The sequence below is a fragment of the Pollicipes pollicipes genome, unplaced genomic scaffold (assembly GCF_011947565.3).
Source record: "Pollicipes pollicipes isolate AB1234 unplaced genomic scaffold, Ppol_2.1 Scaffold_3087;HRSCAF=3621_pilon_pilon_pilon, whole genome shotgun sequence".
NCBI classification, from domain to species: Eukaryota; Metazoa; Arthropoda; class Thecostraca; order Pollicipedomorpha; family Pollicipedidae; genus Pollicipes; species Pollicipes pollicipes.
Window position 1 is genome coordinate 28860585 of NW_023596225.1, and position 26677 is coordinate 28887261.

A 26677-nucleotide genomic window follows, 5' to 3' on the forward strand; every position below is an offset into this window, starting at 1 on the left:
GTACTCCGACATGACGTCAATAGTTGGGACGCCATGGCTGACCGACTGGTCAGCCTTCACTTGAGGTGGACCCGCTCCCGAGGAGCTGGTCAAGTCGAGGTGCCAATCCGGTTTCCATTTTTAGTGACCTATGACCTGACTCAATGTCACCACGTTTGTCAAGGGCAGCAAGGCCACATGTCCCTTGACTTTCCACATTTCATTCGTTGTCCCGAATAGCGCCGACCGTTCATGTGGAAATCAGGTGATAACATCCGAAACCAATGTGTCTAATGTTGACTCATTTGTACTGGTGTTGCACTATAAACGTAGGGCTTTTCCTGACTAGACGATGTTTCCGCCCGGGATCGAACCGGGGACCTTCCGCGTGTTAGGCGGATGTGATAACCACTACACCACGGAAACAGCTGACGACTACTGATGAGCCGGCTGGTCGGGAGACAGGAGCCGACCGACTGACCTCGACTTGACCGGCTCTTCGGGAGCGGGTGCACCTCAAGTGAAGTCTTTGTCCCAACTATTGACGTCATGTTGGAGTACTGCCGGAGTTGTGGCCCAAGTGGTAGAGCGCTCGCTTTGAGTGTGATATGTACGAGGGTCGATACCCGCAACTTCAGACCGTGAGTTCTTGGGTTTACATATCAGGAAATGTTTTATATTAGAAAATGGTAAAGTAAGCATGATATAAGGTGGAACTAACTCGCTCATACCTATTGGTATACTTGTAGGTAGAAATGACTGCTCTAGACAACACAATGTCCCTTTTTAGTGAAAATGCTCCTGGACATCATTATCTATTTACGTCATCATATCTAGCACAGCGTGATTGAGAACCAATTGGCAGCCATCATATCTGAAAATCATGCTCACGAACGCCAGAGATGAACGACTTGATCATTTTATTGTTTTTGCCATTGATCGCCGCATTGGCTGTGGAATCACGGCATTTGAATGACGTTATTTTGACGTCATAAATACCAAGGTGACCTTGAAATACTCTTCTCCAAAATAGTCTTCCCATTTCAACGAACGTGTGGATCAGAAACTAGAGCGGTTAGATTTGAAGAAGGGAGGGCTGTGAACTACACCAAATGATCTTCAAAGTGGTTATTTCAGTTACCTGCCCCGCCCCAGAAATGACAACAGTCCCTGCGCTGCGTTTGGTAAGTGATGACAACCACACCGCGGAAACAGCGGGCGCCTCCTGATGAGCCGGCCGGTCGGGAGACGGGTGCTGACCGACTGACCTTGACGTGACCAGCTCTTCGGGAGCGTGTCCACCTCAAGTCAAACTTCATTATTCGGTTAGCCATGACGTCCCAACTTTTGACGTCATATCTCAAAACCACCGGGGCTGTAGCTCAAGTGGTAGGGCGCTCGCTTAGCATGTGAGAGGTACGGGGATCGATTCACCGCAGCTCCAAATGGCACGTTTTAGCGTTAACATGTGGACAGAGACTCGGAGTAGGGAGGGGATAAGTTAAGAAGGGGAAGCACAACAAACTCAGCGGGTGATCTACAGAGGGATGTTTTTTTAAAGACATGCGTTTTTGATCTTCTAGTCCACTCTATGCCAGGTTTTTTTTACCTTTTCATTTGGTTCGAGTTCATTTGCTGGGAGGCTGAAATCGTTCAAGTTTTGCGGTGAAAAATATCATAAAAATGTTTTTGTCAAAAAAAAGTGGAAAACGGACTGTGCGGGAAACGGACTGTGCGATCTATTTGCCTCCTGGGCAAATGGCAAGGGGCCAGTTACTCGCTAGCTTACCCGGGGCACCTCTCCAGGGGTGTGCGGAAACCTGAAGATGCTACTTGGAGCTGCGGGGTATCGATCCCCGTATCTCTCACATGCTAAGCGAGCACTCTACCACTTGAGCTACAGCCCCTGTGGCTCTCACAAATGCCGTCAATAGCTTGGACGCCATGGCTGACCGATTGGTCAGCCTGCACTTGAGGTGGACCCACTACAAAAGAGCTGGTATGTCGAGGTCAGTCTGTCGGCTCATGTCTCCCGACTGGCCAGCTCATTAGGAGGCATCAGCTGTGTCCGAGTTGTAGTGGTTATTACATCCGGCTGACATACGGAGAGCCACCGGCTCAATCCCGGGAGGAAGCAGCCTTTGGCATGTAGAATTGCTACGGTGGTTGTTGGGTAAGTTATGTACCAAGTTGATCACCATTAGGCATACTGTATCACCATGTTACTAGCCGTCTTCCCAATGGGCAGTTGTCGTGATCTGTAACAACAATCTGGAGGTGGAAAGTTAAGGGACCTTTTCAAATGACAAAAAAAGTAAACTGTCAGGTAGTCAGACAGGATAAAAGTTAAACGCGCCTGAACAAAACTGAAATGAGTCAAGTGCCAAGAGGCCAAAGGAATGCAAGTAAGTTTCGAAAAGTCACCCGAGCTAGAATTCAAAGGAGGCAGAGGTCACCTGGACATGTGCGATGATATTATACAACAATTTCCCTCCCAGCGTGAATGAACGTCCGTTGTCCCATCATGAGGACGGGACTATATGGCCAATCAAACCGGTTGACAGCCCCATGCTCTGAGCCTAATGCACCGAATGACATGAAACCTTCAGCATTCGATGCCACTTGGTTGATGACTCTTCCTTCCCAGACAATGTTGACCTTTAGTTCGGTGAAAGATTATCAAAAATATAAAAAACGGAAAAAAATATTTCCAGACCCCCCATGCTCCGAGTCTTTGGCACTTATGACCATGAAACCTTCACCAGTTGATGCGCCATAGTCGATATCCTATTTTTCTCAGAATATGGTGATCTTGGATTAAGTCAAGGTCACCAAAATTCGGCACAAACCACAAAGTTAGCTGCAGACAACCCCATGCTCCAAGCCTATGGCACCGGGCACCACGAAGCCTCACCATTCGATGCGCCATAGTCGATATACTATCGTTTCCAGAATGGGGAATTTGAGTTCGGTCAAAGGTCACCCAAAATAGCCCAAATTACCAAAATTACTGCAGGATCGGCAAACCTATACCTATGAATTTTAACCTTTGACCTGACTCAAGATCACCATGTTCTGGAAAGGATAAGATAGTGACTATGGCGACGCGATTGGTGAAGGTTTCGTGGTGAACGGTGCCAAAGGCTCTGAGCATATGGTTGTCTCCAGCCAAATTCGGCGATTTTCCGTTTGAGTGTCCTATGGCCTGACTCAATGTCATCATTTTTGTCAAGGTTGAGTCCGGTCAAAGGTCACCCAAACATGTCCCTTGACTTTCGAAATTTCAACCGTTGTCCCGGATAGCGCCGGCCGTTAATGTGGAAATCAGGTGATTTCATCCGAATCCAATGTGTCTAGTGTTGACTCATTTGTGCTTGTGTTGCACTGTAAACGTAGGGTTTCTGCGGACTAAATGATGTTTCCGCCCGGGATCGAACCGGGGGCCTTCCGCGTGTTAGGCGGATGTGATAACCACTACACCACGGAAACACCTGATACCTCTTGATGAGCCTACTCGGCGGGAGACAGGAGACAACCGGCTGACCTCGATATGGCCAGCTCTTCGGGAACGTGTCCGCCGCAAGTGAAAGCTGACCGGTCGGTCAGCTGTGGCGTCCCAACTTTGCACATTATCTTTGAGTACCACCGGGCTCAGGTAGCAGAACGCTCTCTTGGCATATTGGAAGTACAGGAATCGAAAACTCGTAGCTCCAAGTCGTGAATTTTCATCCTCCCCTCCCTCCCCACCCGTACAGAGACGTCGGGGTGGGCAAGGGGAATGAGAGATGAAGGGGAAGCACAACAAACTCGGCGGATGATCTGTAGAGGGCATACTATTTTGAACTCCTAGTTCACTCCATTCCAGTTTATTTGCACTTTTTCAATTAGCTCGAGTTCATTTGCTTGAAGGCTGAAATCGTCTAAGTTGATGCCATGAAAAATGTAACAAAAATGCTGCTGTCAAAAAACGAGGGAAACGGACTGCGCGGGAGACATATGTGCCCGCTTGGCAACTGACGACGGGGCAGTTACCCGCTGCCCCTCGGGTGGTGTGCCTCTTGGCGGGCCCGTAAGGTTGGTACGCGCAGCTTCTACGCGACCAAGTGTGTGTTCACTGCGTGCGCACTGTGTTTTCCCCCTTCTCGTGGTGTTCCTCCATTTTTGTCCGTAAGTCTGAGCTGTTTATTTTTATTCACATACTCGGTTATGACACTATTCACGGGTTAATCGATTACACGCGTTACGTCTGCAATAACTAGTAGTCATGTCCAACTTCTTGTATTAGGTAGCACAAAACGTGACTCGTCTTTGACACTTACACTTGCTGCACAAAACTGGTTGAGAGCCGGTAGAAATCCGTGATGTCTTGAAAACGCGCTCACGAACGCCAGACTGCACGACTATGTTGTTCTTGTCTTTCAACGCCGTGTGGCCAATGAGGTAGCATTAGTCGCAAGACGTTTCTGTGGCGTCATGTATGCCTGACGGACCTTGAATCGGTCTGTACGGAATAGCCTGCACATCTTCACGGGCGCGTAGTTCAGACACAAGCGAGGTTAGGGGTTAAAGACAAGCATGGCTGTAATATAAAAAGCATGGCTCCCGACCGGCTCGGCTCGTCAGGAAGCGCCCGCTGTTTCCGTGGTGTAGTTGTCATCACTTATCACACATATTGAAGAGACTGTTGTCGTTTCTGGGGCGGGGGAGGTAAATGAAACAGCCATTTTGAAGATCATTTGGTGTGGTTCACGGTCCTCCCTTCTTCAAATCTAATCGCTTTAGTTTCTGATCCACACGCCCGTGCAACTGGGAAGACTATTTTGGAGAAGAGTATTTCAAGGCCACCTTGGTACTTATGGCGTCAAAATAACGCCATTCAAATACTGTGATTACACAGCCAATGCGAGGATCAAAGGCAAAACAATAAAATGATCAAGTCGTTCGCCTCTGGCGCTTGGGAGCACAATTTTCAGATATGACGGCTGCCAATTGGGTCTCAATCACGCTGTGCTAGGTATGATGACGTAAATAGGTAAGGTTGTCGACGACCATATTTACTGGAAAGAGACATGGTATTGTGTAGAGCAGCCTTTTCTACCTAAAACTTTGCCAGTGGGTATAAGTTAGTTAGTTTCATCTTATCAGATGCTCACTTTAATATTTTCTAATGCAAAACATTCCCTGTCATATAAACCCAAAAACTCACGTTCTGGAGCTTCGGGGATATCGACCCTCGTACCCATCACTCGCGAAGCGAGCGCTCTACCACTTGAGCTACAGCTCCGGCAGTACTCCGACATGACGTCAGTAGTTGGGATGCCATGGCTGACCGGCTGGTCAGCCTTCACTGAGGTGCACCCGCTTTAGAAGAGCTGGTCAGGTCGAGGTCAGTCGGTCGGCTCCCGTCTCTCGACCGGCCGGCTCATCAAGAAACATTTACCCAGTTTACATGAGGCGGCGAACTACAATTGTTAATTTGCGATTTAACTCGTTGGTGAAGGTGACGATAATTTGACACGTTTACATGAGTAAATCGCAAAATTGATCCTAAATATACGATCAGCGTCTATCGTAATCGCCTGGGAACGCTGCGGTTGCTGTGTACGACGGACATGAGGTCAGTTAAAAACAGATAAATAAACTAACTAAATAACAACGCCAACAGAACGTTTTTCCCCGGCTGCCCGATGAACAGCTGACGCGACCAAGGATAGGAGTCGAAGGGCTCAAATTTAGGGAACATAGTCAAATGCGAAAAAATTCAAGAAGCAAGACGTGCAATATAATAAAAGTAAAACGCGAGAAGTCAATGTCCTGCGTTACGCAAGGGTCAAAAACTGGAAAGGGCAGAACATACTTGCAAATATATTGCTTATGCTTCTAAATATTGACTGCAACGCCTGAATTGTTCTCAAAGCTGGCACCGAGTATGTATGCAGTGAATAGTAGGATGAATACACTTAGTTTCACGTGGGACCTGCTGCGGATAGCCACACCGCGCGTCGCATCAAATCTTACAAAAGTTCGTAAGGCGCATTTCAGTGTTGCGCACGATAAAGGCGGCAAAATTAGACCCTCTTTGCCCAAGTAGTTCAAACATGTTGTTTTGACCCTCAAAGTCCCAATTTCATCGCATCACATCATTCCCTTTTAATGTCACGGTGTTCTGGGAAGTCTGAAGCATCGCAAGTGTCCCCTCTGCTACCAGCGAGCACGGGCTTTTAACCATGAAACCTTTCTTATGACCCTATTTCCCATTATAGCAGAGACGTTTTTAAAGATTTAGCCAGAATCTTTAAGAATGAATGATTTTTTACATTAGTGCTCATGCTCACATCGATTTTTGTCTTGTTATGCTTTTTCGTGTTAACAGTGGCTGAGAAATCCTGCCCACGATCGGGCCATTTCGGGTCAACTACATAACTTGGTGGCAAAAGTGTAGCGTGCCGCAAGGCGGGATACGGTCCGACCTGCAATCTAAATTCACCTGACCTAGTGCGACTGATGTCAATGGCCGCAGACTATACTTGTTAAGGACAACCAGCGAGCGCCAAAAGGAACTCGAACCCACCGCGCCATAGAAGAGTTGATCGGAATGTAGTTGTGACTCTAAATAACTGACCTGAGATGGGCAGGTCAGTTACAGTATGCAACTAAATTTGATAATGTGATATGGGACAGTGCGCCCTCCACACAGCATCGTAGCTGCGTGAAGGGCGCCGTGTATCTGGAGTAAGCGTCTGCGTAGTTGGCCAAGAGTTATTTTTAACGTGTTGTGCCAGCTTACTGAACGTCTAGATTCGATTTCCATTCTGAGGGTAAAACTGATGCGTTTTATCATGCGCCTTTATCAATCATCTGCCTTCGATGTTATCTTACTTGGCGTATTGCATTTGGCAGGTTCCCAATGGGCACATGTAGCAGCGCTATACCCCCATTTGGATCGGTAGGATGCCTCTCCGGTGTTGTGTGAAAATCAAAGACTACGATGTGGAGCTGCGGGGTATCGATCCCCGTACCTCTCACATGCTAAGCGAGCGCTCTACCACTTGAGCTACAGCCCCGGTGGTTTTCAAATATGACGTCAATAGTTGGCACGCCATGGCTAACCGATTCGTCTGGTTTCACTTGTGGTGGACCCACCCCGAAGAGCTGGACATGTCGAGGTCAGTCGGTCGGCTTCTGTCTCCCGAACGGCCGGCTATTAGGAGCAATCGGATGTTTCCGTGGTGTAGTGGTTATCACATCCGCCTAACACGCAGATGCCCCCGGTTCTATCTCGGGCGAAAACATTGTTTAGCTGGTCGAAACGCCACGGTTGCCGTGTATGGTCAACGTGAAGCAAGTTATCAGTAGACAGATTAAATTTGCATACATCTCCCGTTTTTAATCCCATTTTGCGCTACACAGTGCAAGAAGTTGGGCACTGCCAAATGACCATTACAGGAATAACACGTGTAATCGATTAACCTAAGAATAGTGCCAGTAACCGAGCCTGTGAATAGAAGTGAACAGCTCAGACCCATGAGAAACTATGCAAGAACACGACAAGAAAGGGTCAAAGCACGAACAAAACTATATTTGCTTCAGCAAACCCGTCCAGCACTACTACCGCTACCTCTCGGTAAGTTGAATTAAGAATGGCTCCATTGTCAGCCACCAAGACGATATGCAACTGCACACGGTACTAGCTGCACTGAATTGGTTGGAGGAACATTTCCCTGCAATGCCCATCAGCTTGAAGGGTACCATGCAGTGACTTCGCACTCGCAAGATCTTTTGCCATTGGACTTCATGGTGTGGGCTAGCCTGGAAAAAAGTCTCTAAGAACAAGGCAGCAAACCATGAAGAGCCCATGGCCGCATTCAAACTTGAGATGAGCCGAATCACCATCGGACCAGACAGGCAGGACAACCAACCATCTGAAGCAGGCTCAGCTGTTACGCTTCCTGAACCGCCAGGAGACCACCTGGAGCGTCTTTGGTTGGCATTATTTGCAGGGATAGGAGTATCTCAGGCTACCATCAGCAGGAGAATCATCAGTCTGAGCAGCCCAGAAGTAGGATTTCCCACCAGCCCGTAGGAATGTCCGAACTAACGTTAGTACTCGTCCGACCTGTCTTCAATGGACTTCGTGCGATCTGCAGGAATGCACATCAGCTTAAGCTTAGTCATTAGGGGTTTGAAGCCCCCCCCCCCCCCCCGCCCGACTTGGAAAGTGTGTATTGTGACGCTCCTTCATCTAAAGCTTAGATGCATGATATATATTCGTGAATGTTGGCGCCAGGTTCTCTCTGATACATGCATCCGTGAGGATGACAGCATATTGTGCATTTGTCTGCTTCTTTTCAAGGTTTCATATCCTCCAGACAATCTGACCTAGTTACAGTCGAGCCTATATGACGGTAGACGTCTTGCATCCAGAGATTAGGGTGCAAATGTATGCATTTATAGCATGCATTGTTCAGGAAATAGGAGATTAATGGTGATATCCATTATGCACGTGCATTGTAGGCATATACTGTCTGCCTATTATCACTGTGCATTGTAAGCGCTATTGCTGCTGCTGCATTGGATAAAGTAAGATCTGTTTCGCTAAAGGGTCATGGGCATGTTGTCAGACAGTGCAGGAATGAAGGCAACAAGCTTATAACAACAATGGTTATAAGTGAGCTTGTTTCATCCTACCTTATGACTACTTTCATACCTTCTCATGTACCCCCCCCCCCATCATTTCAGCATGTAAACAACCCCCCCCCCCATCATCTCATGTACCCCCCCCCCATCACTTCTCATGTAAACAACCCTCCCCCCCCTCCCCTCCTCTCAGCCTGTTTCCGTGGTGTAGTGGCTATCACATCCGCCTTACACGCGGAAGGCCCCCGGTTCGATCCCGGGCGGAAGCATCGTTTAGGTTGTAGGAACGCTACGGTTGTTGTGTAAGATGGACATGTGGTCAGTTTACAAAACAGAGATAAGGTCAAAATGTTGTCGCCCGTTTACCCCATGAACAGTTGGTGCCATGTAGGTTGTCATGTAGGACATTTGCAAAAGCTGAACTAAACCAATAACTACAGAAGTCTGATGGGTAGATATTATCGTATTGTGTAGCCAAGCGCTTGCATGCTTACTTCGCTGGTCTAATTTAAATTTTATAAATGTTCATCGTGTATATTTTGCTGTTGGAATCACGGTTCTAGGGGTCTCGGTTGCCGAGACATAGCTCAAAGTGTGAAAAAGACTCGGCCGCAGGCCGCGTGCGGTGCTGGCGGTCTCTGGCGGTCGCTGGCGGGAGAGAGCCACTTCGTATGCGCTTTTTGCGACATAGCCGAACCTATTCTATGGGATCGGCGATTGATCGTGGGACGTGGCCGGTGACTTTTGTCGCTTCCATCAACTGTCAGCCTTTTGAATGATGACAGCACGCACTGCCGTTGCCTTAAACAACATTAAACAGTATTGCATTGAAGAGTGAAAAACGGTCGGTAGCGGCCAAATCAATTGTCTTGGTTCGCGCACATGTGACACTACGATCTATATCGGCGTGATTGTCCGTTTCATTCCTCATAACTGCATGCTACTCCCGAGTGCGTCCTGTGCTCTAGGTGCAGCAATGCAGCACAAAACGTGAAGAGCTGTGGAAAAGAGCAAAATTCTCCATCCTAAGTAAACTGTATTGCAATTTGCAAAGCAACGGTGCGTTGAACAAAGTCGCAACACACACTGAAGATGTAATTGCTTCAGTTGTGAATGTTGGGAAACAAAATCCAGGTCTCTAGGTGCTTTGCGTGCCGAGATATAACGATAAACGTAAAAATGCGTCAAAAACGGCCGATTATAACTCGTCTGACGTTTGCACGTGCTACGTGTCACGTGACGCAAGAACTCACCCAAGTGCGATGGCCCATTTCATGCGCTATCGCACTGTGAGAGTTTCATATCACTGTGGCTGTTCATTACCGAGGTATGGCTTCGGGAAGCGGAGCGTGTCGGGCCGTCGGCCGGTCGTCTTGAAATTAGCGTCGTGCGTGTTATCCTATGGGATTTTTGCGTTTCTTTTCGCTCGGCACGCGCTCATTTTTTCTGCGAAATGCAGAATTTTGACGCCACTCTGTTACGCGCTACCATCGGATCTCCGTCGTGCGCAAATTTGATGGAAAAAATTCTTATCGTTCGGCCTCCGTGTGAGATAACGGACGCGCACGCATACACACACGCTGTTCCCTTAGTAATACAGAATATATAAAAAGGTAGACATTTCTTTAACTATTGGCTGCAGCGCCTGAGCTGTTTTTGAAGCTAACACTGAGTATGTATGCAATAAATGGTATGGTGAAAACACTTGATTCCAATGAGTCCCGCGGCGGATAAATACGCCGCGCGTCACATAAAATCTTACAAAAATGTATAGCCCATATTTCGAGTGCTGCGTACGATAAAGGCGGCAGATTACGACCTTCTTGCCAAATCAGTTCAAAATGTCCTTTACTCTCTCGGAGTTCTTTTTGCAAATTGCAGTTTACGGTGTTCTGGGAAGTCTGAAGGGTCGCAAATGTTCCCTTCACCAGTCGAGCACAGGTTTTTGACCATGAGACCCCTCTTATGGCGCTACATCAAATTAGCACGAATGTATTTGTTAAAGATTTAGTCAGCATCTTTTGCAATGGATATAATTTTTGAGATTGGTGCTCATGCCAAGCATCGATGTTTGTGCCTGTTATGCTTTGTTGTGCCGAGCAGTGTTTGAGAAACCCCGCCACCGATCGTGCAATTTCAGGCTAACTACATAACTTGGTGGCAAAAGCGTGACCTGGCGCAAGGCAGGATACAGTCCGACCTGCAATTCTGAATTCAACTGACCTAGTGCGGCCATTAAAACCGGCCACAGACCACACCTGTCCAGAACAATTAGCGAGCGTCAAAAGCGACTCGAGCCCGCCACGCCATGCGAGGAAGGATCGACAGGCAGGCGCTCTAACCAATTAATTTTTCAGAACTGACTTTACCTAAGTTCGACTCGCCCAGAGGCAGCGCCAGCAAATGAATTCAGCCTTCCAGCAAATGAATTCAAACCAATTGAACAAGTGGAGATAACGACATGGAGTGGACAAGAAGTTAAAAAGCACGCCTTTCAAAAAAGAGTCCCTTTGTAGATCATCCACCGAGTTTGTCGTGCTTCCCCTTCTTAACTTATCCCCCTTCCCATCCTGACGTCTCTGTCGACGCTAAAATGTACCATTTGGAGCTGCGGGGTATCGATCCCCGTGCCTCTCACATACTAAGCGAGCGTTTTACCAGTTGAGCTACAGCCCCGCTGGTTTTGAGAAATGACGTCAAAAGTTGGGACGTCATGGCTAACCGAAAAATCAGGTTTGACTTGAGTTGGACACGCTCCCGAAGACCTTGTCATGTCGAGGTCAGTCGGTCGGTTCCTGTCTCTCGACTGGCCGGCTCATCAGGAGCGATCTGCTGTTTCCGTGGTGTAGTGGTCATCACATCCGCCTAACAGGTGGAAGGAGCCCGGTTCAGCCTCTGGCGGAACCATCGTTTAGTCCGTAGAAACGTTTCGGTTGTGGTGTAAGGTTCACATAAAGTTACTTTGCAGTAGACAATTAGGAAAGGATGAAATCGACGCTTCCAATCACGTTTTGTGCCACGTTATGCAAAAAGTCTGCATGAATATTGGTCAGTACTGAAATAACGCGTGCAATCGATTAACCTAAGAAAAGTGCCACAATCCAACATTTGAATAAAAGTAAACAACTAACACTCACGGGAAAACATGCAAGGTCACGACGAGAAAGGGTCAAAACACGAGCAAAAGTGATATTCGCTTCAGTAGATAATTCCAGTGCTGCTTCCGCCACCTCTCGGCAAGCTGAAGTAAGAATGACTCCATCAAGGCGGTAGGACATCGCACATGGCACGGGCTTCACTTGAATTAATTTAGTATTGCTCTTCATTTAAAGCATTTAAAGCATTCAAAGCATTTAAGGCACTCTCCAAATTTGCAGCAAATAGACAGCAACCAATGAATAACTGGCAGAATTTGTTGAGGGGCGTGTCATCCTTTCCGCGGGGTAACCGAAAAAGCCATTTTAAAGATAATGCGGTGTATTTCACAGCCCTCGCCTTCTGGAAACCCAGTCATCTCCAATTTCTGGGCTACATCCCTGCGAAAGTAGAAAGACTTTGGAAGGGAGGTTTCAAGGCAACCTTGGTATTTATGACCCTGTAATAACGCCAACCAAATGTTGTCATTCCATAACCAATGCAGCAATCAAAATAAAAAACATGACGTGATCAAGTCACCCATATCTGGCGTATATGAGCACGATTTCCAGATATGACGGCCGTCAGTTGGCTCTCAATCAATGCTGTGCTGGTTATGATGGCGTAAATAAACCATGATGTCGAGGATCATATTTACTAAAAGGAAAAATTGTGTTGTTTAGAGCAGTCTTTTCTACCTTAAAAGATACAAATAATTACAAGTGTGCTTGTTTCATCTTGCCTGATGCTTACTTAAATATATTCTATTGTGAAACAATGCATGCCATATAAGATCCAAAATTCACCACCTGGAGCTGCGGGGTATCGATCCCCTCCCACATGCTAAGCGATCGCTCTACCACTTGAGCAACAGCCCCGTGGTTCTCAAATATGATGTCAATAGTTTGGACGCCATGGCCGACCGACTGGCTAGCCTTCACTTTAGGTTGACCCACTATAAAAGAGCTGGTCATGTCGAGGTCAGTAGGTCGGCTCCTGTTTCACGACCGACCGGGTCATCAGCAAGCACCAGCCGTTTCCGTGGTGTAGTGGTTATCACATCCGCCTAACACGCGGAAGGCCCCCGGTTCGATCCCGGGCGGAAACATCGTTTAGTTTGTAGGAACGCTACGGTTGTTGCGTAAGGACAAAATTAAGTCAAATGACAATATAAATGCTAGGTTGGGATGAAATCGCCCGTTCCTTTTGTACGCTTTGTGCTACATACCGCAAAAAGTTAGACATCACTAATGATCATCACAGAAATAACACGTTTAATCGATAACCTAAGAATAGTGCGATAACCGAGCATGTGAATAAAAGAAGCCAACTTAGACTCACAGACAAATTTTCAAGAACACCACAACAATGGCCAAAAAACGCGAGCAATGACGACATTTACTTCAGCAAACACGAGAAGCACTGCTACCGCCACCTCTCGGCAAGTTGAACTAAAAATGTTTCCATGAAGACGGTGAGACGTCGCACACGGGGAGGCCCTACCTAACACGCGGGAGGCCCCCGTTCGATCTCGGGCGGAAATATCGCTTAGCTTGTAGAAACACCACTGTTGCCGTGTAAGACGCACATGATATCAGTTAACAATGGAAAAATAAGGTCAGAACGCAATCGCCAGTTTGCCTCATGGCTGCGGCATAGACATTTAGGATAGCAATGGAATAACGAAAAGCCATTTGCAAAAAGTATACTGGGTCAAAATTCAAACGAGACTATAATTCAATACCTTCCAGTCTCGAAGGGCCGGGTAAGTGTGAAGCAGCATGGTAGCCTTAAGCTGATGAGCATTACAGACAAACGTCCCTCCAACTCCGCACAGAAACGTCTGCACATCTTCACGAGCGTGAGGGTGGGAAACTGAAGGTTTAGGTCTTAAGAAGGGCAAGATCCTAGGCGTACCTAGGTAGGTAATTTTTATATGTTATGCGAGACCATTTTATAATACTTTATCCCATGCAGCAATAACATTATGTTACAATGCACAGCGACAATGGGCAATATATACGTGCAATGTATATGCAGAACCGATATCACCATTAATTTCCTATTTCGTGAACGTAACGTGACATGAATTCTCACGTTTGCACCCTAATCTCTGGATGCCAGATGCCTCTCGTCATATAAGTTCGGCTGTAACTAGGTCAGATTGTCTACGGGATATACAACCTTGACAAGAAGCAGACAAAGATATCATATTCTGTTCTCCTCACCGAAACATGTATGAGAGAAAACCTGGCGCCAACATTCACAAATATATATCATGCATCTAAGCTGTATATGCAGGAGCGTCATAACATACACTTCCAAAGCAAGGCGGGCTTAGACCCCAGTACTTAAGCTCAAGACAATGTGCATTGCTGGTGATCGCATGAAATCCAATGGAGACAGGTCGGGGCGAGTACTGAATGGTAGTTTGGACCATCCTATGGGCTTGTGGGAGTTCTTACTTCCGTATGGATTGGACTGGCGTAAATTTCTCCTGCTGATGGTAGTCTGAGATAACCCCATCCGTCAACTTGCGACTGCAAAAGATGCTCCAGGTGGTCTCTTGGCGCTACAGGCAGCATAACGTCTGAACCTGCTACAGTTGGTCGGTTGTCCTGTCCTTCTGGTCGATGGTGATGCGATCCATCTCAAGTTGAAATGCGTCATGGGCTCTTGAAGGTTCGCTAGATTTTCAAGGGGGCCTTGTCCTTAAGGCTAGCCCACAGCATGAAGTCCAGTGGCAAAAGATCGGGCGAGTGCGAAGTCACTGCATGGTAGCCTTAAGCTAATGGACATTCCAGGGAAATGTCCCTCCAACCAATTCAGCGAATCCCGTGTCATGTGCGATGTCATACCGTCTTGATGGAGCCATTCTTACTTCAACTGCCGCGAGGTAACGGTAGCAGTAGTGGAGGTGTTTGCTGAGGCGAATATCACTTTTGCTCGTGTTTCGGCCCTTTCTCGTCGTGGCCTTGCATATTTTCCCGTGGGTGTTAGTTGTTTACCTTTATTCGCATGATGGGTTGTGACACTATTCTGTAGGTAAATCGATCACACGTGTTATTTTTGTACTGACCAATAGCCATGCAGATCATCTTGCATAACGTAGCACAAAACTTGATTGGAAGGGTCTATTTCATCCTTTCCTCATTGTCTACTGCACAGTAACTTTATGTGAGCATACACCACAACCGTAACGCTTCTACGGACTAAACGATGTTTCGGCCAGAGATTGAACCGGCCCTTTCCGCCTCTTAGGCGGATGTGATAACCACTACACCACGGAAACAGGTGATCGCTCCTGATGAGCCGGCCAGTCGGGAGACAGGAACCAACCGACTGACCTCGATATGACCAGTCCTTTGGGAGAGTGTCCACCTCAAGTCAAACCTTTGTTGTGCCAAGCAGTGTTTGAGAAACCCCTCCACCGATCGTGCAATTTCAGGCTAACTACATAACTTGGTGTTTAAATGGGACGTGGCGCAAAGCAGGATACAGTCCGACCTGCAATTCTGAATTCAACTGGCCTGGTGCGGCCATTACCACCGGCCACAGACCACAGACCACAGAGAAATGACGTCAAAAGTTGGGACGTCATGGCTAACCGAAAAATCAGGTTTGACTTGAGGTGGACACGCTACAAAAGAGCTGGTCATGTCGAGGTCAGTAGGTCGGCTCCTGTTTCCCGACCGGCCGGCTCATCAGCAAGCGCCAGCCGTTTCCGTGGTGTAGTGGTTATCACACATCCGCGTAACACGCAGAAGGCTCCCGGGTGGAAACATCGTTTAGTTTGTAGAAACGCTACGGTTGTTGCGTAAGGACAAAATTAAGTCAATTGACAATGTAAATGTTAGGTTTGGATGAAATCTCTCGTTCTTTTAATACGTTTTGTGCTACATATCGCAGGAAGTTAGACATCACCAATGATCATCACAGAAATAACACGTTTAAATGGATAACCTAAGAATAGTGCGATAACCGAGCATGTGAATAAAAGTAGCCAACTTAGACTCACAGACAAATTTTGAAAAACACCAGGAGAATGGCCAAGAAACGCGAGCAAATGACGACATTTACTTCAGCACACACGTCAAGACTGCTGCCGCCACCTCTCGGCAAGTTGAAGTAAGAATGTTTCCATGAAGACGGTGAGACGTCGTACACGGGAGGCCCCCACCTAACACGCGGGAGGCCCCCGATTCGATCTCGGGCGGAAATCTAGTTTAGCTTGTAGAAACGTCACTGTTGCCGTGTAAGACGCACATGATATCAGTTAACAATGGACAAATAAGGTCATAACGCAATCACCCGTTTGCCCTATGGCTGGGGCATAGACATTTAGGATAGCAATGGAATAGGGAAAAGCCATTCGCAAACGTATACTGGGTCAAAGTCCAAATGAGATATAATTCAATACCTTCCAGTGGCGAAAGGTCGGGCAAGTGTGAAGCAGCATGGTAGCCTTCAGCTTATGAGAATTACAGAGAAACGTCGCTCCAACCCCGCACAAAAACGCCTGCACATCTTCACGAACGTGTGGGTGGGAGACTGAAGGGTTTAGGTCTTAAGAAGGGTAAGGCTGGGAACTGCACCAAATGCTATTTGAGAAGGGCATTTCAGTTCAAAATCTCTTGCAAATGGAACACCACATTAAGCTCGTGGACTCACCATGTGCGGATCAAAACACTGCAGCAGCGGCACCTCCGACCGTAACAGGTGCCGACTACCTTTAGCACTTCTGTCCTTGTCATGATGACGATTATCGCCTCATTGGAGTTTCGCAAGCTGCAGCTGCCGCTTCCTTGCCACCACAACATCATGATACTCTGGCATTGGTCGCGGTGTTGCTACATGCGGTCGGCTACCAGGCGCCCAATGCCTACTCTTCCGCGTCTCACATTTCAGGAGTATTTGTTTACACGCGCCGCACGCCGTGTCCTCCGCACGTAGGGAACCGGACGACATGCCCTCCTCGTAAGCGCACGGTGTTGCCCCACCTTCAATAACGAAAATTTAGCAAAACGGTGACACGAACTCAGCATGCTTTAAACTGTTGTTCTCATATTCATATGGTGTATACTTGTACTTTCCCGTTATGTTACTCGACTTTGTGCGAAGTCGGGTACGCCGGAGTCGGTCGGCGTCGGACTCGTTCGGCGCCAGACTACGGACGGATCACGACCCGCCATTGGGGGTTAGCTCAACGCGAGGTCAAGCAAGGCGCAAATATTGAAAAAGGCCTGTTGCATTTCATGGCTGCAGTGGTTGACAAAATAACAAGCAACCTTTCACGAAACAATCTTTATTTGTTTTCAATATTTTTCTTTAATTGTTATATGTTTTGCGAGACCATTTTTGTAATACTATATTCCATACAGCAATAACATTATGTTACAATGCACAGCGACAATGGACAATATATACGTGCAATGTATATGCAAAACAGATATCACCAATAATTTCCTATTTCGTGAACATCACATGACATGAATTCCCACGTTTGCACCCTAATCTCTGGATGCCAGATGCCTCTCGTCATATAAGTTCGGCTTTAACTAGGTCAGATTGTCTACGGGATATACAACCTTGACAAGAAGCAGACAAAGAAATAATATTCTGTCCTCCTCACCGAAACATGTATGAGAGAAAACCTGGCGCCAACATTCACAAATACATATCATGCATCTAAGCTATATGCAGGAGCGTCATAACATACACTTCCCGAAGCAAGGCGGGCTTAGACCCCAATACTTAAGCTCAAGACAATGTGCATTGCTGGTGATCGCATGAAATCCAATGGAGACAGGTCGGGGCGAGTACTGAACGGTAGTTTGGACCTTCCTATGGGCTTGTGGGAATTCTTGCTTCCGGATGGATTGGACTGATATAAATTTCTCCTGCTGATGGTAGTCTGAGATACCTCATCCGTCAACTTGCGACTGCCAAAGATGCTCCAGGTGGTCTCTTGGCGCTACAGGCAGCACAACGTCTGAACCTGCTACAGTTGGTCGGTTGTCCTGTCCTTCTGGTCGATGGTGATGCAATCCATCTCAAGTTGAAATGCGTCATGGGCTCTTGAAGGTTCGCTAGATTTTCAAGGGGGCCTTGTCCTTAAGGCTAGCCCACAATATGAAGTCCAGTGGCAAAAGATCGGCGAGTGCGAAGTCACTGCATGGTAGCCTTAAGCTAATGGGCATTCCAGGGAAATGTCCCTCCAACCAATTCAGCGAATCCTGTGCCATGTGCGATGTCACACCGTCTTGACGGAGCCATTCTTACTTATCAGCTGCCGAGAGGTAACGGTAGCAGTAGTGGAAGTGTTTGCTGAAGCGAATATCACTTTTGCTCGTGTTTTGGCCCTTCCTCGTCGTGGCCTTGCATATTTTCCCGTGAGTGTTAGTTGTTTACAATTATTCACATGTTGGGTTTGTGACACTATTCTTAGGTTAATCGAACAAACGTGTTATTTCTGAACTGACCAATAGCTATGCAGACCTTCTTGCATAACGTAGCAAAAAACGTGATTGAAAGGGTCTACTTCATCCTTTCCTCATTGTCTTCTGCACAGTAACTTTATGTGAGCCTACACCACAACCGTAACGGTTCTACGGACTAAACGATGTTTCCGCCAGAGATTGAACCGGCCCTTTCCGCCTGTTAGGCGGATGTGATAACCACTACACCACGGAAACAGGTGATCGCTCCTGATGAGCCGGCCAGTCGGGAGACAGGAACCAACCGACTGACATCGATATGACCAGCCCTTTGGGAGAGTGTCCACCTCAAGTCAAACCTGATTATTCGGTCAGCCATGACGTCCCAACTATTGACGCCATGTTTGCTATCAGGTACGGGGATCGATACCCCGCAGCTCCAAATAGTGCGTTTTAGCGTTAACATGTGGACAGAGACGTCGGGGTAGGGAGGGGGATAAGTTGAGAAAGGTAAGCACAACAAACTCGGCGGGTGACCTACAGAGGGGTGCTTTTTTGAACGCCATGCTGTTTTGAACCTCTAGTCCACTCCACGCCAGGATATCTCCACTTTTTCATTTGGGTCCGAGTGCATTCGCTGGAAGGCTGAAGTCGTTTAAGTTTTTCCCATGAAAAATGCCATCAGAAATGTTTCTGTCGAAGAGATGTGGAAAACGGACTGCACGGGAGATATATTTGGCCCCCTTGACGAACGGCAAGGGGCCTGTCACCCGCTCGCCTCCCCTGGGCACCTCTCCAATGGTGTGTGAAAGCCTAAAGGTACAACTTGGAGCTGCGGGGTATCGATCCCCGTACCTCTCACATGCTAAGCGAGCGCTCTACCACTTGAGCTACAGCCCCGGTGGCTCTCAAAAATGCCGTCAATAGCTGGGACGCCGTGGCTGACCGACTGGTCAGCCTGCACTTGAGGTGGACCCACTACACAAGAGTATGTCGAGTCCTACATACATGTCGAGGTCAGTCGGTCGGCTCCTGTCTCCCGACTGGCCAGCTCATTAGGAAGCATCAGCTGTGTCCGAGTTGTAGCGTTTATTACATCCGGCTGACAAACGGAGGGCCCTCGGCTAAATCGCGGGAGGAAGCAGCCTTTGGCATGTTGAACTGCTGCGGTGGTTATTGGGCAAGTTCTGTACCAAGTTAGCCAACAGCAGGCATATTGCATCATCATGTTACTAGCCGTCTGCCGAATGGGCAGTTGGCGTGATCTGGAACAACAATCGGGAGGTGGAAAGTTAAGGGGCATTGCGAAATGACAAACAAGTTAACTGTCAGGCAGTCAAGCAGAATAAAAGCTGAACGCGTATGGACAAAACTGAGCTGAGTCACGTGCCAAGAGGCAAAAAGAATGCAAGTAAGTTCCGAAAAGTCACCTGAGCTAGAATTCAAAGGAGACAGAAGTCACCGGGACATATGCGATGATATTATAACAGCAATTTCCCTCCCAACGTGAATGAACGCCCGTTGTTCCATCATGGGGACGGGACTATATGACCAATCGAACCGGTTGACAGCCCCATGCTCTGAGCCTAGTGTACCGAATGCCATGAAGCCTTCTGCATTCGATGGCACTTGGTTGATGACCTATTCTTTCCAGACAATGGTGACCTTGAGTTCGGTGAAAGATTACCAAAAATATCAAAAACGAAAAAATACATTTTCAGACCACCCATGCTCCGAGCCTTTGGAACTGATGACCATGAAACCTTTACGAACTGATGTGCCATAGTTATCGACTGTGGCGAATCGATTAGTTAAGGTTTTGTGGTGATCGGTACCAAAGGCTCTGAGCATATGGTTGTCTCCAGCCAATTTCGGTTGTTTTCCGCTTTTAGTGATCTATGACCTGACTCAAGGTCACCATGTTTGTCAAGGCCACCAACGCCACATGCCCCTTGACTTTCCACATTTCAGTTGTTTTCCCGAATAGCGCCAACCGTTCATGTGGATATCAGGTGGTTACATCCGAAACCAATGTGTCTAATGTTGACTCATTTGTGCTGGTGTCGCACTATAAACGTAGCGCTTTTGCTGACTAAACGATGTTCTTGGGCAAAGAGGTCTAATTTTGACGTCTTTGTCGTGCGCAACACAGAAATGCGCCCTACTAACTTTTGTAAGATTTAATGCGACGCGAGGTATAGTTATTCGCAGCGGGCCCCATGTGAAACAAAGTGTATTCATCCTACCATTCACTGCATACATACTCGGTGCTGGCTTTAAGAACAATTCAGGCGTTGCAGCCGATATTTAGAAATAGAAGAAATACATTTGCAAGTAGCTTCTGCCCTTCCACTTTTCGACCTTTGCATAGTACATGACATTGACTTTCTGCGTTTGACTTTCATCACAATCGCACGTCTTGCCTCTTGAATTTTTCCGCATTTGACTATGTCTCCGAAATTCCCGCCCTTCGATTGCAATCCTAGATCGCGTCAACTGTTCATGTGGCAGACAGATGATAACGCTTTGAGCTTATTTGCCTGTTGTTAACTGACCTCATGTCCGTCTTACACAACAACCGTAGCGTTCCTACAACCTAAAACGATGTTTCCTCCCCGTATCGAACCGGGGGGCCTTCCGCGTGTTAGGCGGATGTGATAACCACTTCACCACGGAAACTGCTGACGACTGCTGATGAGCCGGCTGGTCGGGAGACAGGAGCCGACCGACTGACCTCGACTTGACCAGCTCTTCGGGAGCGGGTGCACCTCGAGTGAAGTCTTTGTTCCAACTATTGACGTCATGTTGGAGTACTTGCCGGAGCTGTGGTATAAGTGGGTAGAGCGCTCCCTTTGCGTGTGATGGGTACGAGGGTCGATACCCGCAAATCCAGAACGTGAGTTGTTGGGTTTACATGACAGGGAATGTTTTACATTAGAAAATGATGAAGTAAGCATGAGATAAGATGAAACTAACTCACTCATACCTATTGGTATACTTTTCGGTAGAAGTGACTGGTCTAGACAACACCATGTCCCTTTTTAGTAAATATGCTCCAGGACATCATTATCAATTTACGTCATCATGTCTGGCACAGCGTGATTGAGAACCAATTGGCATCCATCATATCTGAAAATCATGCTCACGAATGCCAGAGATGAACGACTTGATCATTTTATTGTTTTTGCCATTGATCGCCGCATTGGCTGTGGAATCACGACATTTGAATGACGTTATTTTGACCCCATAAAAACCAAGGTGACCTTGAAATACTCTTCTCCAAAAAAGTCTTCCCATTTGTATGGGTGTGTGGATCAGAGACTAGAACGGTTACATTTGAGGGAGGGAGGGGCTGTGAACTACACCAAACGATGTTCAAAGTGGCTATTTCAGTTACCCTCCCCCGCCCCAGAAATGACAACAGTCCCTACACTGCGTGTGGTAAGTGATGACAACTACACCACGGAAACAGCGGGCGCTTCCTGATGAGCCGGCCGGTCGGGAGGCAGAGGCTGACCGACTGACGTTGAGATGACCAGCTCTTCGGGAGCGTGTCCACCTCAAGTCAAACCTGATTATTCGGTTAGCCATGACGTCCCAACTTTTGACGTCATGTCTCAAAATCACCGGGGCTGTAGCTCAAGTGGTAGAGCGCTCGCTTAGCATGTGAGAGGTACGGGGATCGATACCCCGCAGCTCCAAAGAGCACATTTTGGCGTTAACATGTGGACAGAGACTCGGGGTAGGGGAGAGGGATAAGTTAAGAAGGGGAAGCAGAACAAACTCGGCGGGTGATCCACAGAGGGATGCTTTTTTAAAAGACATGCGTTTTTGAACTTCTAGTCCACTCTATGCCAGGCTATCTTCACCCTTTCAGTTGGTTCGATTTCACTTGCTGGAAGGCTGAAATCGTTTAAGTTTTTGCCATGAAAAATGTCATAAAAATGCTTGTCAAAAAATGTGGAAAACGGACTGCACGGGAGATATATTTGCAACCCTGGGCAAATGGCAAGGGGCCAGTTACCCGCCCGCTTACCCGAGACACCTCTCCAGGGGTGTGCGAAAACCTAAAGATGCTACTTGGAGCTGCGGGGTATCGATCCCCGTACCTCTCACATGCTAAGCGAGCGCTCTACCACTTGAGCTACAGCCCCGGTGGATCTAAAAAATGTCGTCAATAGCTGGGACGCCGTTGCTGACCGACTGGTCAGCCTGCACTTGAGGTGCACCCACTACACAAGAGCTGGTATGTCGAGGTCAGTCGGTCGGCTCCTGTCTCCCGACTGGCCGGCTCATTAGGAGGCATCAGCTGTGTCCGAGGTGTAGTGGTTATTACATCCGGCTGACATACGGAGGGCCCTCGGCTCAATCGCGGGAGGAAGCAGCCTTTGGCATGTAGAACTGCTGCGGTGGTTGTTGGGCAAGTTCTGTACCAAGTTAGTCAACAGTAGGCATATTGTATCACCATGTTACGAACCGTCGGCCCAATGGACAGTTGGCGTGATCTGGAACAACAATCGGGAGGTGGAAAGTTAAGGGGCATTGTCAAATGACAAAAAAGTAAACTGTCTGGCAGTCAAGCAGGATAAAAGTTGAACGCGCATGGGCAAAACTGAACTGATTCAAGTGCCAAGAGGCCAAAAGAATGTAAGTAAGCACCGAAAAGTCACCTGAGGCAGAGGTCAGGCGGACATATGCGATGATTTTAAACAAGTTCCCTCCCAACGTGAATGAACAAACCCGTTGTCCCATCATGGGGACGGGACTATATGGCCAATTAAACCGGTTGACAGCCCCATGCTCTGAACCTAGTGCACCGAATGACATGAAACCTTCTGCATTCGGTGTCATTTGGTTGATGACCTATTCTTTCCAGACAATGATGACCTTAAGTTCGGTGAAAGATTACCAAAAAATATAAAAAACGAAAAAAATATATTCCAGCCTGCCTATGCTTCCGAGCCTTGGGCACTGATGACCATGAAACCTTCACGAATTGATGTGCCATAGTTGATATCCTATTCTTCCATAATATGGTGATCTTGGGTTAAGTCAGGGGTACAAAAATTCGGCACAAACCACAAAGTTGGCTGCAGACAACCCCATGCTCCAAGCCTAATGCAACCGAACACCACCAAGCCTTCACCATTCGATGCACCTTAGTCGATATACTATCGTTTCCAGAATGTGGAATTCGAGTCCGGTCAAAGGTCACCCAAAATAGCCAAAATCACCAAATTTACTGCAGGATCACCAAAATATATATTTGACCTTGAACCTTTTGATTTGACTCAAGATCACCATGTTAAGGAAAGAATAAAATATCGACTGTGGCGAGTCGATTAGTGAAGGTTGTGTGGTGATCGGTGCCAAAGGCTCCGATAGCCATTTTGATAGCCATAAACAGCCATTTTGAAGATCATTTGGTGTAGTTCACAGCCCTCCTTTCTTCAAATCTAAACGCTCTAGTTTCTGATCTACAGCCCGTGCAAATGGGAAGACTAATTGGGAGAAGAATATTTCAAGGTCACCTTGGTATGTATGGCGTCAAAATAAACGTCATTCAAGATACTGCGATTCGACAACCAATGCGGTGATCAAAGGCAAAAACGATACAGTGATCAAGTCGTTCATCTTTGGCGTTCGTGAGCACGATTTTCAGATATAATGGCTACCAGTTGGGTCTCAATCACACACGTGCTAGGCATCATGACGTAAATAGATAAGATGTCAAGGAGCATATTTACTAAAAAGCGGCATGAAGTTGTCTAGAGCAGCCTTTTCTACATAAAAGTATACCAACAGGTAAAAGTGAGCTTGTTTAAATCTTATCTCATGCTTACTTTAATATTTTCTAATGTAAAGCATCCCTGTCATATAAACCCAAAAACTCACGTTCCGGAGCTCCGGGGCATCGACCCTCGCACCTATCACGCGCGAAGCGAGCGCTCTACCACTTGGGCTACAGCTCCTGTAGTACTCCAACATGACGTCAGTGGTTGGGACGTCATGACTGCCCAACCGGCCAGTCTTCACTTGAGGTGGACCCGCTACCGGAGAGCTGGTCAAGTCGAGGTCAGTCGGTCGGCTCCTCTCTCCCGACCAGCCAGCTCATCAGCAGTTGTCAGCTGTTTCCGTGGTGAAGTGGTTATCACGTCCGCCTAACACGCCGAAGGCCCCATTCGATCCCGGGCACAAACGTTGTTTAGCTGGTGGAAACGCTACGGTTCTTGTGTATGTCAACATGAAGTTGTCATCAGTACACAGATTAGGCTAGCATACATCTCCGTTTCAATCACACGTTTTGTGCTACGTAATACAAGATGTTGGGCATGTCTGATGATCATTACAGGAATAACACGCGTAATTTATAAACCTAAGAATAGTGTCATAGCCGAGAATGCGAACAGAAGTGAACAGCTCAGACTCATGAACAGCTATGAAAGAACACGACGGGAAAGAATAAAAATACGAACAAAACGACATTTCCTTCAGCAAACCCGTCCAGCACTACTACCGCCTCTCTCGGCAAGTTGAACTAGGAATAGCTTCGTTGTCAGCTGTCAAGACGATATGAAATTGCACACGATACTAGCTGTACTGAATTGGTTGAGGAACATTCCCTGCAATGCCCATCGGCTTAAGGCTACCATGCAGTGACTTCGCACTCGCGCGATCTTTGTCATTGGACTTCATGTGGGATATCCTGGAAGACAAATTCCTCGAGGACAAGGCAGCAAACCATCAAGAGCCCATGGTCGCCATCAGATTGAGATGAGCCGAATCACCATCGGCCAGACAGGACAACCAACCATCTGAAGCAGGTTCAGCTGTTGCGCTCCTGAACCGCCAGGAGACCACCAGGAGCGTCTTTGGTTGGCATTATTTGAGGGATGGAGTATCTCAGGCTACCATCAGCAGGAGAATCATCAGTCTGGGCAGTCCAGAAGTAGGATTTCCCACCAGCCCGTAGGAATGTCCGAACTAACGTTCAGTACTCGCCCGAGCTGTCTCCTATGGACTTCGTGCGATCTGCAGGAATGCACATAAGCTTAAGCTTAATCATTAGGGGTAAGCCCCCCCCCCCCTTCTCTCCCGCCTTGGGAGGTGTATTGTGACGCTCCTTCATCTAAAGCCTAGATGCATGATATATTCGTGAATGTTGGCGCAGGTTTTCTCTGATACATGTCTCCGTGAGGATGACACATATTGTGCATTTGTCTGCTTCTTTTCAAGGTTTCATATCCTCCAGACATCTGACCTAGTTACAGTCGAGCTCTATATGACGGTAGACGTCTTGCATCCGGAGATTAGGGTGCAATGTAGCATTCATGGCATGCATTGTTCAGGAAATAGGACAATAATGGTGATATCTATTATGCACGTGCATTGTAGGCATATATGTACTCCTATTATCACTGTGCATTGTAACGCTATGCTGCTGCTGCATTGGATAAAGTTAAAGATCGTGTCGCTAAAGGGTCATGGGCATGTTGTCAGACAGTGCAGGAATGAAGGCAACAAGCTTATAACAACAATGGTTATAAGTGAGCTTGTTTCACCTACCTTATGACTACTTTCATACCTTCTCATGTACCCCCCCCCCCCATCATTTCAGCACAAACAACCCCCCCCATCATCTCATGTACCCCCCCATCACTTCTCATGTAAACAACCCCCCCCCCCCCCTCCCCTCCTCTCAGCTGTTTCCGTGGTGTAGTGGCTATCACATCCGCCTTACACGCGGAAGGCCCCGGTTCGATCCCGGGCGGAAGCATCGTTTAGGTTGTAGCAACGCTACCGTTGTTGTGTAAGATGGACATGTGGTCAGTTTACAAAACAGAGATAAGGCCAAAATGTTGTCGCCCGTTTACCCCATGAACAGTTGGTGCCATGTAGGATGTCGAATGGTGAAATGGTGAAAAAGCAACTGCCACGGGAATGGTGATAAGTTCAGGAGTGGGGGAAACGCAGGAGTGTGATGCCCCCCATAACTTAAACGTAAAAAATTCATAAGGACATTTGCAAAAGCTGAACTAAACCAATAACTACAGAAGTCTGATGGGTAGATATTATCGTATTGTGTAGCCAAGCGCTTGCATGCTTACTTCGCTGGTCTAATTTAAATTTTATAAATGTTCATCGTGTATATTTTGCTGTTGGAATCACGGTTCTAGGGGTCTCGGTTGCCGAGACATAGCTCAAAGTGTGAAAAAGACTCGGCCGCAGGCCGCGTGCGGTGCTGGCGGTCTCTGGCGGTCGCTGGCGGGAGAGAGCCACTTCGTATGCGCTTTTTGCGACATAGCCGAACCTATTCTATGGGATCGGCGATTGATCGTGGGACGTGGCCGGTGACTTTTGTCGCTTCCATCAACTGTCAGCCTTTTGAATGATGACAGCACGCACTGCCGTTGCCTTAAACAACATTAAACAGTATTGCATTGAAGAGTGAAAAACGGTCGGTAGCGGCCAAATCAATTTTCTTGGTT

General features: G+C 47.4%; 5 non-coding genes across 5 annotated transcripts; 3 read left to right on the forward strand and 2 right to left on the reverse strand.

Annotated features, from left to right (window-relative positions):
• Positions 1-332: 332 nt before the first annotated feature.
• Positions 333-405, reverse strand: TRNAV-AAC (transfer RNA valine (anticodon AAC)). Its single transcript has one exon. It is a non-coding gene; the product is annotated as a tRNA-Val (tRNA).
• A 2990-nt stretch (positions 406-3395) lies between these two features.
• Positions 3396-3468, reverse strand: TRNAV-AAC (transfer RNA valine (anticodon AAC)). The gene has a single exon. It is a non-coding gene; the product is annotated as a tRNA-Val (tRNA).
• A 5344-nt stretch (positions 3469-8812) lies between these two features.
• On the forward strand, positions 8813-8885 carry TRNAV-UAC (transfer RNA valine (anticodon UAC)). The gene has a single exon. It is a non-coding gene; the product is annotated as a tRNA-Val (tRNA).
• A 3901-nt stretch (positions 8886-12786) lies between these two features.
• Positions 12787-12859, forward strand: TRNAV-AAC (transfer RNA valine (anticodon AAC)). The gene has a single exon. It is a non-coding gene; the product is annotated as a tRNA-Val (tRNA).
• Positions 12860-25893: 13034 nt separating this feature from the next.
• TRNAV-UAC (transfer RNA valine (anticodon UAC)) lies at positions 25894-25965 on the forward strand. The gene has a single exon. It is a non-coding gene; the product is annotated as a tRNA-Val (tRNA).
• The last annotated feature ends 712 nt before the right edge of the window (positions 25966-26677 follow it).